The following is a 16,732-nucleotide window of genomic DNA, read 5'->3' as shown; positions in this document are numbered from 1 at the left end:
CTGCATATTAGAGCTTTAATAGGGGCCAGCCTGGCACTGCTGAGGTGCCCAGTTAGCACTGCCAGCTGGCAGGGGCACTGTCAGGGTACACTAGGTTGGCACTGCCAACGTGCCAAGCTGGCATTTTTCACACGGCGGCAATCGGGCCGGTGGTGTCCTGCGCAGGTGTTGGGAGGGGGGGTTGCAAGCCCCGGGAAACATGCGGCTAAACACTCTCGCTATGGGACTAATGTGTTTAACATGAAAACTCAGGGAGTAATGGAAAGTATTAATCAGCACTGAGACATCTAGCTGAATCTTCTGAGTTTGGGTAATTGATGTATAATCTCATCAGAAATAATGGGGGAAATTCTCCGCTACCTGCCGCCAGTAGCGGGTTCCCGATGTGGCAGAGCATCAGGTATCCAGGGTGAAAACGGGATCGACGGCGGGATTGGGGTTCATGCCCATGTGCCAGCGGGAGGATGCAAATGGGTCTTAATGACCCATTTGCAACCACTTAGCGGGTCGGACACCGTATTCTCCAGGCCCCCATGATTGTGCGGTCCACTGGGCCAGTAATCACGTGGGCAGAGTTTACCACTGGTATTTCACAACATGGCCCTGACATGGTTGACCTTACAGTGGGCCAAGGGCGTAACCCCTTAAGAGAGTTCCCCCAAAGTCCATCCGAGGGTCACCCTCCCCTTGCACAATGCCAGACCTGTCCATCCCACCCCCATGGCCCCCCACAGTGATCCCCAGAGACCCTTCAATAGGGGGACCTCAGACACCCTCTACATAGAGGGACCCCTCCCCACAGAGACCCCCTAAATAGGGGTCCCTCCACAGAGACCATCTAAATAGGGTAACCCCCCATAGAGACTCCCGAAAGAAAGGGACCTCGAGACCCCCGAAATAAAGGGACTCCCAAAGACCACCCAGAAAAGAGACCCCTGTTTGGAAGCTGGCGAGCAGTCCAGATGGAGGCAGTGAAAAAATAACTGTTGTGACACTCACCTGGGTATACACCTGCTGGCTCAGATAGAGGAAGCACCATGTGTCAATTCCTGGAAAGAGAAAGCAGTGACCTTTGTTCAAACCCCTCAGATCCTTGAGCTGTAAGCCATTCATTAATTTCCCTTGATTGGCAGCTTCCCCCCCCGCACACATGGGCTTTACCCCACAACCCCCCAAGTGAGGACACCCCGCTATGGGATCACTGCGTGCCCCCCATTTTCAGACATCTCCATCCACTTCGGGCCCCCCCTTCAGGACCCCTAGCATTAACCCCCACAACCTTTATGAAGTCTCTTCATAACTACCCTTCACCCCCCCCCCCCCCCACCTTTCATACTCCCCTTTATCCCCCCTTTCATGGGCATGACCCTCTCAGGCCCAGACCCTTGGCAGTGCTACCCAAGCACCCTGGCACTGCCAACCAGTCACCCTGACAGTGCTCCTGCCAGCGTGGCAGTGCCATCCGTGCACCCTAGCGTTGTCAGAGTGGAAGTGCCAAGGGGCATAGCTGGCACTGCCAATGTGCTCAGGTGCGAGCGGGAGAGCCAGGCTGCCTCCCTGCCCTGTCTCCGACCACCCAGTGGTCTCCAACCGCCGAGGAAACCCCCCAGGTACTGTTACGTTTGTGTGGAGCAGCACTGAACGGCACTGGGTCCAGGTCCTGCTGGGAGGCCATTAGATCCCGGGCGCCAGGAGAATCTGATGCAGACATAATTAAATTAGCCTAATGGTTCATTTAGGTGACTAGCAACGACATACCACAGATCAACTTGCAGATGAACAGGCGGTCAGCAGCCTGGTCGCCGATGGCTCACTCCTGCGGACAGCGGGCCGAACCGGGGACTTGATCTCCTTCAGAACCAACTGGTAGCAGGTAGAAAGCCAGACCTGCTCGACCACTCCCGGGCCGGCACTGGAGAGTGGTCACCGGCTTAAAGGGAAGATAAAGAGGATGCCGGGTAAGGTGAAGAAGAAGCTGGGCAGACAGGGTAAAGGAGGCAGTGGCCAGAGGAAAACTACCAAGGGGTCCCGATGTTGAACAGGTGGCCCCGGAAAGCAGCTAAGGTGCTGAATCAGCCATCAAGCAGGAAGGTCAACAAGAGTCAGGAGGCATGTGAGAGAGGCTGACATCTTGACCTTTGCCTCCTTGGTAGCCCAGAGACGGATATTGTTAGCGCGGAGGGACTCGAGGCCCCCGAACTCAGAGATCTGGCTTAGTGACATGGCTTGGTTTCTCAGACTTGAGAAAATAAAGTTCGCCTTAAGAGGGTCAATGCTAGGGTTCGTCCGGAGGTGGCAGCCGTTTGTCGACTTCTTTGGAGAAAGCTAACTGTCAGCAGAGGTGGCGGAGATGGGGGCACTTAGATTATTGTTTGGCGGAGGCGGGACTTGTAAGGGAGGGAGGTGGTCTTTGCACTATGTTTATATTTGTATTTGTACTGTTTACTGTTATTATTATAAAATTATAAATGCTGCAATAAAATGTTTTTTTTAAAAAGAGCCGGGAGGCACTGAGAGCAAAGCTGAGGGAACAACTGGGCAAGGAGCAAAACGGTGAAAAGGGAAAAAAACATCCGAGAGGAAAAAACATCAACCTGAGAAAAAAATACAGTTGGAAGACCGAAATGTTTCAAAGATTATTTATGCATGTGTAGAGGCAGACAAAATTGGACAGACTATAAAGAAGAATATTTTGTTCATTCATCATAATTTTCTTTATGGATTAGTTATGCTGAGTAACATGCAAATGATAGGCAGGCTTTTTTAAATGCAAAGGGTGATATTTGGTGAAATGTCCGTGGCTTGCCATACTCTGACCCCCGATGTCATTTTGGGTAAAGCAACGCTTTTAGAGCCATTTTATACACCAAATGGAATGTTCATCGGCCCTAAAATCCCATTAAGTGGCAGACAGTCAAATTTTCTTTGATAACAATCTTGTGAAACACCCTTGGACGATTTGCTACATTAAAGATTTAGATTTATTGTCAAGTGTACTGAGGTACAGTGAGAAGTATTGTTCTCCGTTCAGTCCAGGCAGATTGTACCATATATGAAAAACACAGTCGATACACAATGTAAATACATAGACATTGGGTGAAGCATACCGAGTGCAGTGCTACAACAGGAAAGAAGATACGTGGAGAGGGCAGCAGGGTAGCAAGGGCAGCAGGGTAGCATGGTGGTTAGCATAAATGCTTCACAGCTCCAGGGTCCCAGGTTCGATTCCCGGCTGGGTCACTGTCTGTGTGGAGTCTGCACGTCCTCCCCGTGTGCGTGGGTTTCCTCCGAGTGCTCCGGTTTCCTCCCACAGTCCAAAGATGTGCGGGTTAGGTGGATTGGCCATGCTAAATTGCCCGTAGTGTCCTAATAAAAGTAAGGTTAAGGGGGGGTTGTTGGGTTACGGGTATAGGGTGGATACGTGGGTTTGAGTAGGGTGATCATGGCTCGGCACAACATTGAGGGCCGAAGGGCCTGTTCTGTGCTGTACTGTTCTATTCTATCTATCTATAGATCAGATAAGGCAATTCAGAAGTCTGGTAGCAGTTCAGAAGAAGCTGTTTTTGAATCTGTTAGTGCATTTAGATGTAAAACAAATGCAAGTTGTGGTTGATAAATGTTGCTCCAGCCCTCAAAATGTATTTCTTTAATTGTAGAATTGCAACTATCTTTAATTGCAAGGAACAGTTCTTTAACCTGTTCCACCAGCAATTGCGTCTCTTTCCCAATTGTGTGAGCTCCTCATGGTGTTCTCAAATTATGCTGGAAGCTTTTTATGTGTTTATGATAATATCTGACACAAAATTTACAGGGGTTAGACGTTAGAAGGTAAGCTGCACTAGCAGTTTTGTCAGGACCAAAGTTAAAATGACTAACAAGTACAGTACAATCAAAATTATTATATATTGACCCAGAAATTTATTCTGTGTGGGTCACCTGCTAATATGGCTTATGATGGACTGGGATAATTGATTTGCTGGATTTATTTGCTGGGGAGCTCGAGACGCTGGTTGTGGCCTCAGAAGCGGTTCACCAGTTGCAGCAGTGGGGGCGGGGGAGGGGGGGTTGACAATTAGCTCGGAGCAATGTTGAGAGCCTCAGGTGAGACCGAGAGAGGACTCAATGCTGATTTAAAGTAGTCCATAGTTTTAACGTTGAGCCAGGATGACCATGCATGCTCTCTGCAGATCTACATCGAAAGAATTTTTAAAATCTTACCTTTTTGTTGGCAGCCTCCAATGATCTTAGACTTAGAACAGTACAGCACAGAACAGGCCCTTCGGCCCTCAATGTTGTGCCGAGCAATGATCACCCTACTCAAACCCACGTATCCACCCTATACCCGTAACCCAACAACCCCTCCCCCTTAACCTTACTTTTTAGGACACTACGGCCAATTTAGCATGGCCAATCCACCTAACCCGCACATCTTTGGACTGTGGGAGGAAACCGGAGCACCCGGAGGAAACCCACGCACACATGGGGAGGACGTGCAGACTCCACACAGACAGTGACCCAGCCGGGAATCGAACCTGGGACCCTGGAGCTGTGAAGCATTTATGCTAACCACCATGCTACCATGCTACCCCTATCTCTGTTGTATCTCAAAATCTCTTTGAGACTTTGTTGGACCGCATATAAGCAAAGTATTCAGAATGAACCAATTTCCAATTTGGGTCCTCAGATAAGAGCATCAGTATATTCTAGGGGCCTGACATGTGTTTAAGAAGGCCGCCAGGGACACTGAGACAGCATCACACAAATTTCAAATGTTGTTTGAGTGCAGAAAGTTGGCCCAATAAATTGGGCTTCTCACCTACCTTCCACCTGGAAAACAGGCACCTGTTATTACCTTACCCTCAACCTCTACCTCAGTTATTTCTAAACTGTTCTCAGAATTCAGATAGACAATATGAATAAAATGAAGATGAGAATAGGGGGCGGGATTCTCCCCTAACCAGCGGGGCGGGAATCCTCCGCACCTTCAGGGGCTAGGCCGGTGCTGGCGGGGTTGGTGCCGCGCCAGCAGCCGACAATGGGCTTGGTGCCTCGCCAACTGACGGCAAAGGGTGTCCACCGGGCCGGCGCGAGTTGGCACATGCGTGGGAGCGCCAGCATGTGCTGGCATCATCCCAGCGCATGTGCAGGGGGGTTCGTCTCCGCGCCGGCCATGGCGGACCGCCGGTTACACCGGCTGACGCGGAGGGAAAGAGTGCCCCCATGGCACAGGTGGGCCCCGATCACAGGCCAGGCCACCGTGGGGGTGCCTCCCAAGGCCAAATCCCCCCCGAGGACTCCGCAGGCCACCCGCAGAGCCAGGTCCCGCCGGTACGGATCTGGTGTGTTTTACGCCGGTGGGACCTGCCTAAAATGGGCAGCCACTCGGCCCATCGCGGGCTGGAGAATTGCCGGGGGGGATGGGGGCGCTGCCAACAGCCCCCGACCGGCGAGACGTGATTCCCGTCCTCGCCAAAAAATTCACATCGCTCCCCAGCGATTCTCTGGCCCGGCGGGGAGGGTGTTTAGCCTGCCAAGCTGATGCTCCCAACGAATCATGTAAAATGCACTCGATTGTAGATTCTGACTTATTTCATCCCTTGAGGGAGGCACGCATAAAGGTCTGTGACATTTCTCCTGACTTCTACGCAATGTAACAGAATTTCAAGTTGTTAATCTAAGATTACATTCTGCATTATTCAACGGTGACCAGATATGTTCCACTATTGGCATAATACATGGTTCCAGGAATACAGCAACTATTATGTTCTCCACAGAGTAATTTTTCATCTATGACTGCATTTATACTTTTAACCTTCACTGCCAATCATGACAGAATACTTTTTTAAGGACTTAAATTTGCTATGCATATTTCATAGAGGGGAAGCAGTGGTGTAACTGTACTTTCACTGGGCTGGTCATCCAGGGACCAGCATAATGCTCTGGAACTTGGGTTCAAATCAATTCAAATCTGGAATCTAATTAATAATTTTTGTAAAACGTCCTTGAAGAAAGAATATATGCCATCCTTCCCTGGTCTAGCCTACCACAACCAGTGGTTAAATGGCCGAGCAAGCCACTTAGTTCAAGGGGGTTTAGGAATGGACAATCAATGCTGGCCCAACCAAAAAGACATCAGCATGTGTACACAGAACAATTTCTTGTGCAGTCCATGCCAATGCCATTTTGGGTAGGTCACCAGTACAGGCATAGGCGCATAACCCAGAATTATACAGAGTATTATTGTAAAAGGACATTTTGTCAAAGCTCTTTGTCTTGCACTCATCAAGACAATTGCAAGAATACCAATGTCTGGGGAAACAACAACCTTATACTGGACCCTGATAGAGTCGTAGAGTGGTAGAGATATTGCCATGGGGAATGGATTAGTTGATGGTGACTGACACTAAACTATACTGTGAAATGAAGCACCAAACGGCTATCACTTGTTTATTTTAACCGAACAGGCTCAATATGTCTACATGTTGTTTTGTGTCTGCAAATTGGGGAGGGGGTGACATAATAATAATAATCTCTATTGTCATATGTAGACTTACATTAACATTGCAATGAAGTTACTGTGACAAGCCACTAGTCACCACATTTTGGCACCTATTTGGGGACACAGGGAGAATTCATAATGTCCAAATTACCTAACAGTTCATCTTTTAGGACTTGTGGGAGGAAACCAGTGTGCTTGGAGGGAGCGCTTTAAGAGCTGCTCCCTCTTGTTAGTGGGAAGCTGCCAGGTGTGGTCCAAGTGAATGAGCTGCGCTACAGCCAGCTCACTATCTTTTCATAGTATCATAGAATTTACAGTGCAGAAGGAGTACAGTCTGCACCGGTCCTTGGAAAGAGCACTCCACTTAATCCCACGCCTCCACCCTAACCCAGTAACCCCACCTAACCTTTTGGACATTAAGGGGCAATTTAGGATGGCCAATCCACCTAACCTGCACATATTTAGACAGTGGGAGGTGATGCACGATCAATTGCACAAAAGACTCAGATTGGTACAACTGTGGCTTTCTTACAGTCAGATCCGTGGCTTCCTGCTGCAGCTGGCAAAATGGCTGATCAGGAGGAGGTCATGCATATTTATAAGGCTCCTTCTGGGCGGAGCTAGCCGGCAAGGGCTACCGGCGAACCTGTAGTGCAGGTCCTACTTTACCTCCCCTAATACAGGTGCACACAGTGGATCACCACATTCATCCCCTGTTAAAAATGAGTCCTGCAGGGGTGGCGTGGAACTATATACAGATTTACAAATAATTTACAGAGGGGAGGGGGAAAAATATATGTTCATCTTGTAGTCTGGTGTCCGTCAGAGGTTAAGTCTGTCCGGTGGTCTGACGGTTCGCTGGGAGCGACGTAGCGGTGGTGGAGATGTTGGTGCTGGCGGTGTCGGCGTTGACGACGTCGGTACTGGCGGTGTTGGTGCTGGCCAGTAGTTGGATGACTCCAGGAGCGTGCCGAAATCTTCCTTGTTCTCTAGCGTGGGAAGGGGATGGACCTGGTGGGGCTAATGCTGGGAGCGCCGAGGGAGGAGAGGGTGGCGCGTGGATGGGGAAGTGTGTGGGAGTGGAACCTGAGGGAGCCAGGTCCCTGAGTGAGACCGTATCCTGGCGGCCGTCGGGGAACTCCACATAGGCATACTGGGGGTTGGCGTGGAGCAGGTGCACCCTGTCCACCAAGGGGTCCGCCTTGTGGAGTCGGATATGCCTACGTAGAAGAACCGGTCCTGGAGCTGCGAACCAAGTCGGGAGCGACATCCCGGATGTGGATTTCCTAGGGAAAGTAAAAACACGTTCATGGGGTGTGTTGTTAGTAGCGGTGCACAGCAGTGACCAAATGGAGTGGAGTGCATCTGGGAGGACCTGCTGCCAGCGAGCGGCTGGGAGGTTTTTGGACCGTAGGGCCAGCTGGACGGCCCTCACAACCGTCCCATTCTCCCTCTCTACCTGCCCGTTTCCCAGGGGATTATTTCTGGTCGTCCTGCTGGAGGCGATACCCCTGCTGAGCAGGAACTGACGCAGCTCATCGCTCATGAATGAGGATCCCCTGTCACTGTGGATGTAGTCGTGGAAACGGAACAGAGCGAAGATGGAGTTGAGGGCCTTGACGGTGGCAGAGGCCATATCGGGGCATGAGATGGCGAAGGGGAACCTGGAGAATTCATCGACCACACTGAGGATATATGTGTTGCGGTCGGTGGAGGGGAGGGGCCCTTTGAAATCCACGCTGAGGCGTTCAAAGGGGCGGGACGCTTTCACCAGGCCTGACCGGTAGAAGTGCGGCTTGCACTCCGCACAGACCTGGCAGTCTCTGGTGACTGTCCGTACTTCCCCGACAGAGTAGGGCAGATTGCGGGCTTTGACGAGGTTGTACAATCGAGTGACCCCCGGGTGACAAAGGCTGTCGTGCAGGGCACGGAGTTGGTTTACTTGTGCGCTGGCAGATGTACCTCGAGAGAAGGCGTCTGGGGGCTCGTTGAGCTTGCCGGGGAGATACAAAATCTCGTAATTGTAGGTGGAGATCTCGATTCTCCACCGTAAGATTTTATCATTTTTGATCTTGCCCCGTGTTGTTGAACATGAAAGCTACCGACTGTTCGTCAAGTGAGGAGAGTGAATCTCCTGCCGGCCAGGTAATGCCTCCAGTGCCACACCATTTCAACGATAGCCTGGGCCTCCTTTTCAACAGACGAGTGATGAATTTCAGAGGCATGAAGAGTGCAGGAAAAGAATGCCACGGGTCTACCTGCCTGGTTTAGAGTGGCGGCAAGGGCGACATCTGAAGCGTCGCTCTCTACTTGAAAGGCAGTGTCTCATCTACTGCGTGCATCCCGGCCTTGGCTATGTCTGCTCTAATACGGGCGAAAGCATGTTGTGCCTCGGCCGTGAGGGAAAATTGAGTGGACTGTATAAGTGGGCGGGCCCCTCTGCGTAGTTTGGGACCCACTGGGCGTAGTAGGAGAAGAACCCAAGGTAGTGTTTGAGGGCCTTGGGGCAGTGGGGGTGGGGGAGCTCCATGAGGGGGCGCATGCGGTCGGGATCGGGCCCCAGGAGTCCGTTTTAGACTACGTAGCCGAGGATGGCTAAGCGGTTGGTGCTGAACACGCACTTCTCCTTATTATAGGTGAGGTTGAGGAGAGTGGCGGTGTGGAGAAATTTGGCAAGGTTGGCGCCGTGGTCCTGCTGATCGTGGCCGCAGATGGTGACATTATCCAGGTACGGAAACGTGGCCCACAGTCCGTACCGGTCAACCATTTGGTCCATTTCCCTTTGGAATACCGAGACCCCGTTAGTGACGCCGAAGGGAACCCTAAGAAATCGATAGAGGCGACCATCCGCCTCGAAGGCAGTGTAGGGACGGTCTGATTTACGGATGGGGAGCTGATGGTAGGTGGATTTAAGGTCAATCGTTGAGAAGACCCGGTACTGTGCAATCTGATTGACCATATCAGATATGCGAGGGAGGGGGTATGCGTCGAGCTGCGTGTACCGATTGATGGTCTGGCTGTAGTCCATGACCATCCTGTGTTTCTCCCCAGTTTTAACCACTACCACTTGGGCTCTCCAGGGGCTATTGCTGGCCTCGATAATACCCTCCCGAAGCAGCCGCTGGACTTCGGACCTGATGAAGGCCTTGTTTTGGGCGCTGTACCGTCTGCTCCTGGTGGCGACGGGCTTGCAATCCGCAGTTAGATTGGCAAAGAGGGAGGGGTGTCAACCTTGAGGGTCGTGAGGCCGCAAACGGTGAGTGGGGGTAGGGGCCCGCCAAATTTGAGGGTGAGGCTCTGGAGATTACACTGAAAATCCGAACCCAGCAGTAGTGCAGCACAGAGGTTGGGGAGGACGTAGAGGTGGAAACTGCTGAATTCTACGCCTTGGACAGTGTGATTGACCACACAGAAACCTCGGATCGAGACAGAGTGTGATCCAGAGGCCAGGGAGATCCGTTTGTTAGCGGGGTGGACCGCGAGGGAGTAGCGCCTTACCGTGTCCGGGTGGATGAAGCTTTCGGTGCTCCCCGAGTCCAGTAGGCAAGAGGTCGTGTGGCCATTGATTTCCACTGTCGTCGAAGCGGTGGCCAGGTTGTGAGGACGGGACTGGTCCAGTGTCACAGAGGCAAGCTGCGGGTGGTCGTCCGAGGATTCAGAAGGGGAGCGACGGCGACCCAGATCAAAGTCCCGTGGGGAACACAAAATGGCAGCGGTGACGGCGTCCGGGGGACCTGTTGAGGAGAATGTGGCGGCGCCCACGCAGCGCACGTTGTAGGGGCGGGGCAAGATGGCGGCATCCATGGAGTGCACGTTGCGGGGGCGGGGCAAGATGGCGGTGCCCATGGCGCATACGTTGTGGGGGCACGGTAAGATGGCGGAGCCCAAGTGCCGCATGTGGACCTCGGGGGAGAAGATGGCGGTGCCCACTGGCCGCACATGGCCCCGGGAGCAGGAGATGGCGGTGCCCATTGTGCGATCTGCTGTGGGAAGGGGGCGATTGCGAGCGTGGCAGCGGTGACTGCGCGGGCCTAGCACACCGCCGCAAAGTGGCACTTCTTACCGCAGGATTTGCAAGTGGCGGCGCGGGCTGGGCCGCGCTGGCAGGTGTGCTTTTGCTGGCCGCAGAAGTAGCAGCGGGGACCCCCAGGGTGCGTGGTTTGGCGGACGGCACAGGCATATTGAGTAGGAGAGGCCCCAGCCGGGGGATCATTTGCGGGGTCCAGGAGGGGTGGGCCACGCGGCAAGTGGGGTAGGATTGGACGTTGCGAGATGCGACTGTCATGGAGAGTGCTAAAGCTTTCGTCTCCGCTAGGTCGAGTGTGGCCCCTTCCAGCAGTCATTGTCGGATGGGGTCCGACGCAATCCCCGTCACGAATGCATCACGCATGAGGAGATTGGAATGTTCAGTGGCCGTGACGGCCTGACAGTCACAGTCCCGTATGTGTGGGATAAGAGCCCGGCAGAAGTCTTCGATCGACTCACCAGGTAGTTGTACGCGAGTGGCGTGTACGTGCCTTGCGAAGAGTGTGTTTGTCTTCTGAACGTAGTTCTCTTTAAGGAGTGCCTTCGCTTCCGCGTAACTCGGGATGTCCTGGATCAACAGGAACACGCTGGAGCTCAACAGGTACACACAGTGGATCACCACAGGAGGAAGCTGGAGCATCCGGAGGAAGCACATGCAGACACGGGGAGAATGTGCAAACACCACACGTACAGTCATCCGAGGCAGGTATTGAACCCAGGGCCAGAATTCTACCATACCCGGGGGGGGGGGGGGGGGGGGGGGGGGGGGGGGGTGGGGGGGGTGCCGGGGGGGGTGCCGGCGGGATATGGTGGCATGAACCACTTTGGGGTTGGGCCGCCCCAAAGGTACGGAATTCTCTGCACCTTTAGGGGCCAAGCCCTAAACATGAGGGACTATTCCCGCGTGCGGAGTGGTTGGTGCCCCGTCGGCCGGTGGGAACGGCCTTTGGCGCCTCGCCAGCTGGGGCCAAAGGGACTTCGCCAGCCGGCGGAAGTCCGTGCATGCGCCGGAGCGTCAGTGGCTGCTGACGTCATCCCCGCGCATGCGCAGGGGAGGGGGTCACGATCGCGGGCCAAGCCACCGTGGGGGCACTCCCCGGGGCCAGATCATCCCAGCACCCCCGAGCCCGCCCGCGCCGCCTGGTCCTGCCGGTAAGGTAGGTGGTTTGATTCCCGCCGGTGGGACTTCGGCTCATCGCGGGCCGGAGAATTGGCGGGGGGGGGGGGGGGGGGGCGACAGGCGCGGCGCGATTCCCGCCCCAGCCGAATCTCTGGTGCCGGAGACGGCGGGGGCAGGATTCACGCCGATTCTCCGTCCCGGCAGGGGATCGGAGTATCCCGCCCCAGGTCCATGGAGCTGCCCAGTACTTTGGTCGCAGATCATTTGTGCCTGGCCGATTCATCACATATTGACACTGCCTCACTGCTACTCCTGGAAATAGGCACAGTGACAATGTGTAAGCTGGTGACTGCAAGTGCGTGGTTGAGTGTCAGTGTTTCATCATCATCAATCCCTTCTTCCTCTGCACATTATGTTCCTGCACCATTGACTGGAAAGGGTGAACCTTGGGTATCTGAAAGAAGGGCCCAGAGTAAGGTTGCAGTTGTTAAGTAATGGGTTAAGAGACATTGCAATTAGTTGTCTCATTTATGTTAAGTGTTCAATGATTGTCTCATTTATGTTCAGTGTTCAATGATTGACACTGATATGTAAAGGGGCTTCAGGTGGAGTCTGGAGCTTGTGATGATCTGTAGAGTTCTGTGCAGAGTGAGTTTGAACCATTAAAGGTGTGTTGGTGAAAAAGAAGCTGAACTCTTACCTCTTCATACCACAGCATCTAGTACATGTTAACAGTAGTGAGGGGAGAAGGCAAGAGGCTTATTCTGAGATCACCTGCAATTTAGATATCAGAAGAGATTATGGGATGAGGAGGAAGCAGGACATGAGGAGTAGGATAAGGTAACTGTCTTCAATGCTTTTAGAACTGACACTAGCCACATCCATAGTTATGGCTATTCTAATGCTATCTTGCATAGTCTCCTTCATCAGGACAAGGTTAGCCTTCCCTGTCCCATCCCATTTATTTGCTGCTGCATACAGTTGTACACTATCTTGCCTGCAAGAAAGATAAAGTGTCATTGAGCATGGTGTGGTATTTTCTGTACCTGCCAGTCTTCTTTTCCTCCTCTATTCCCCTCTCAATTCATTATATGTGGCCTGATTATTGGCTCAATAATAGGTGGCACGGTAGCACAATGTTTAGCACTATTGCTTCACAGCACCAGTCCTGGGTTTGATTCCCAGCTTGGGTCACTGCTGCGTGGGTTTCCTTCGGGCGCTCCGGTTTCCTCCCACAAGTCCCGCAAGACATGCTTGTTATGTGAATTGGACATTCTGAATCCTCCCTCAGTGTACCCCAACAGAAGCCGGAGTGTGGCGACTAGGGGATTTTCACAGTAGCTTCATTGCAGTGCTAATGTAAGCCTACTTGTGACACTAATAATGATTATTTATATTATTTTATTACAGTTCACTAAAAGATTCCAAATTGCCAAGGCAACAAAATGTTTTTACCTGCATGTTGTCATATGGGGTATATGGATCCTGATAAGAGAGGCTCCACCTTTCTTTCCAAGAATGTCTCCCACTCTTACCTGCTTTGTGTTGGAAGGATTTGCACATTTATTATCAGCCTTTTTGACCCTGTTGTAAACGCTACTTCCTTGGCCATCAATTCTTGGGAATGGGACAAAAGGAATGGGACAATTAGGAATGTTCCAGTTATTTTCTTTCAGCAGCACTATAAATGCAGTGTTTGTCTCTCATGCAATTAGCTTCCAAACGAAAAGGACTGAGTCATCAATTTAAAAATCGTGGATATTGATAGTGAGAAAGAGACACAAGGCATTCAAAATGGATTGAACAATCCATTAAAGAAAACCTCTTCAAAACCTCAGTGGAAATGTAGGGTGCATCTGCACAAGCTGCAGAGTTACTTGCAAGCCAACTGTACAGCTGGTGTCACATAGTCCCATATATAATTTATATCAACAATGTAAGATAGATGCTTTGCATAATATGCTGGGAAGGATATTTAATCGTCCTTGTATAAGAACCTTATATGCGCGACTGTGCAGTTAAATTGCTGTGCAAAGTTTGTATCAGACGTTCACCTAATGATCACAACAGCAACAAGTCATACCTGATGTAATTAGGAACTTACTCCTGAACAAGTTCCAAACAGGAAATAAAATAACCAGTCAAACAACTACCAAAGCAAAATAATAAATCACTCCATTTACCTATGAAATGTTTTTTTTTTAGCCTGCCTACTACACACAACTAACAAATCAGTTTTGATAAGAGATGTCAAACATGAATAATTAGCCAAAAGTGCAGTTTACTTAAATGTGCTCAAAACCTGTTGGAAATACTCTCCCAAGACCTACCTTCTGTCAGGAGATGTCAGCTTTGATTTACTGTTAAGGCTGTGCTCATGGTCCAACTAGTTTTTGAAACCTAATGAGACCCTGAGTAACACCATATGAGAAGTGCTAATTATGTTTTCTCAACCTAATATGTTGCACTACTGCCGTTCTGGCCTTGTACAGCTGGTGTCACATAGCCCCATATATACCAGTCCGTACTTCATGGCCAGGGTACCCACAAAGTACTTCCTTGCCCATCCATCTTAGCCTCCAATAAGTTGTTTCCAGTCAGGATGTTTCTTCAGCATTAGGATTTCTTCTGCACTCTGGGTGCTTTCATCTCATATGCAAGTTATCAAGTGAAAAGTGTCAGATCCAGAATATAGATTCTGGGCGAAATTCTCCGCCCCCCACGACGGGTGGGAGAAAAGCGGGAGGGCCTTCCCGACTTTTTTGACGCCCTCCCGCTATTCTCCCCCCCCCCCCCCCCCGCCGAAATCCCGACAAGAATCGCTGCCGCCGTTTTTTTACGGCCGGCAGCGATTCTCAGCTGTTAGAAGGGCCGAAGTCCCAGCCCTTTACGACCTTTTACGAACGGCAAACACACCTGGTCCTGCCGTTCGTAAAAACGTCGTGACAAACTCGCAAAAAATAACCATGGCACCGATTGGCATGGCAGTACCACGGCCGTGCCAAGGGTGCCATGGGCCCGCGATCGGTGGGCACCGATCGCGGGCAGTGGGCCCGATGCCCGCGCACTATTTGTCCTTCCGCCGCCCCGCAGTATCAATACGCGGGGCGGCTGAGGGGCAACCCGGCCCACGCATGCGCGGGTTTCGCGCAAAAACGCGATGACGTCACCCGCGCATGCGCGGGTGGAGTCTTCCCACCTGCGCATGCGCGGCTGACGTCATATGACGCGTCAGCCGGCGCTAACTCCGGCAAGCGGGTTTAACGATTTTCGTTAAGCCCGACTTGTCGGAGCCTCCGACGTCGGGCTGCTAGCCCCGACGGATGACCAGAATCGGTCCCCCGTCGGGAAGGGGCGCGCTGCCGTAAAACCCGCCCGGGTTTTACGGCAGTTTTACGATTTCTCCCGTTTTGGGAGAATTTCGCCCTCTCTGCTTGCATGTCACCACCAACCTCTCCACCCCTCAATGTTTCCCACACAATTTGCTTCTTTAAATGTCTTGGATGTTTCCATGGTATGTGAAGGATAAAAGAATATCAAAAGGACCAAAAATGAGTTAGAGAATTGAAGAAGACTAGGAATAGAAGAAATAAAAAACATGAGCTAAGATTGTACTGCCACACCACAATGTTTCTGCCCAGACGGATGCAGTGGACCATTTAATTTGGTGTTTAATTTGGCTGGATGGTAATACCCTGCCGGGTGGGAAGGGGACGTAAAATTCTCGTCATGGTGGCAAAATGCTCTTTACATTTGTTGATCTTGTTTGGATAAATATTTCTTCTCCAGAAATTTTCAATCACAATTAAATGTAATGGCTAATTAGCTCTTTTTATACCTGGCTCATTTTGGTGGTCCCAGTCATCGGGCAAACTTTAGGTGGTGCAAGCCAGATGCATATCTCATACATGAGCTTCATCAAAGGCCTAAATTATTTTCAAAGTCACGTTGTTACTTCAAAGACTTTGACCAGTCCTCAACTATCTCAATTCAAGGAAATTAAAACTAAGAGTTGGATTTTCTGGTCCCAATCCTGGCAGGACTGGAAATTCCTACTCAAAGGCAACAGACTTTTGGCTGCTGTCAAAATGTTCCTGCTCCTGCCACACACAGGACAGGAAAATCCCAGTTTATGCAACCTGCCATCATAATTTAATCCTTCAAGCCCCTGATGTAATTCTGGTAAATTTAGCTGTAGCTCTCCAGAGTCAATACATCTCTCTGTTTTCCAAATTTGAGTGCAGTAGATGTAGTCTGTCCAAGGCTTTCTCACATTTGTATTCCCATCCCTCGAGAAAAAGTCCCCTATTTCACCAGCATTTTTTTAACCCTTTTTCTAGCAGTATACTTACATTTAACGATCTATTGCTTGCATACCCAAATCTCTTTGCTTCTCCATTGTATCTTGGAAACACAATGAAAATTGGAGAGAGAATCATCTTTGATGGCCAGCAAAAACCTCCCAGTTTTTGAGTGGCACTATTAGTGAATAAATTGTCTGCCCAACCTCAAGTGCATGGCGACAAAATTAGCGGAGCATGACCTTAATGTGTGATTTTATTTTACACAAGAATGTTATATTCATGAAAGTCATACCACCACAGCATATTTTACAAAAATGAATAATTTAACAGTCAGATCAAGATTCAGCGCATTCAGTTCTGTAATCTTGTTCCTGTTGTTATAGGAAGTCCAGAAGAGCAATTACTCTGTTCATTCGTAACCTTTTGTAGATGCAAGAACTTGACAGGGAAGGACCAACAGACAATACGGGGATCATTTATTTCAATATCATCCATGTACTTAATGGAGTCAAACTCATAGAGAAAATTGTGTTTTATTGCACTGTAATATTCTTTGCTGCAGCTATTGGAAATAATACATGCAAAATGTGATTCTCAGCTGGTAATTACAAAATGTTCTACAATAACTACTGTAGCAAAGGCTTATTGAAATTTTATGAAAATTTGGCATCATGACAGTTTAATTAAAATCACAAATACAGATCTGAGTAAAACTGTTTCATTTTGCAACACTGTACTTATACTTTAATTGTACCCTTATTACAACTTGTCGAGAAAGTATAA

At 50.5% G+C, this 16,732-nt stretch overlaps 1 protein-coding gene across 2 annotated transcripts in view; it reads left to right on the top strand.

Moving 5' to 3' along the window:
• The window catches only part of tusc3 (tumor suppressor candidate 3), a 627,392-nt gene that overhangs the window by 552,160 nt on the left and 58,500 nt on the right, over positions 1 to 16,732 (top strand). The window lies entirely within an intron of this gene.

Source organism: Scyliorhinus canicula, chromosome 3 (assembly GCF_902713615.1).
Source record: "Scyliorhinus canicula chromosome 3, sScyCan1.1, whole genome shotgun sequence".
In the NCBI taxonomy this organism is placed as follows: Eukaryota; Metazoa; Chordata; class Chondrichthyes; order Carcharhiniformes; family Scyliorhinidae; genus Scyliorhinus; species Scyliorhinus canicula.
The sequence above is the reverse complement of the archived record's forward strand: the minus strand, read 5'-3'. Positions and strand labels throughout refer to the sequence as shown.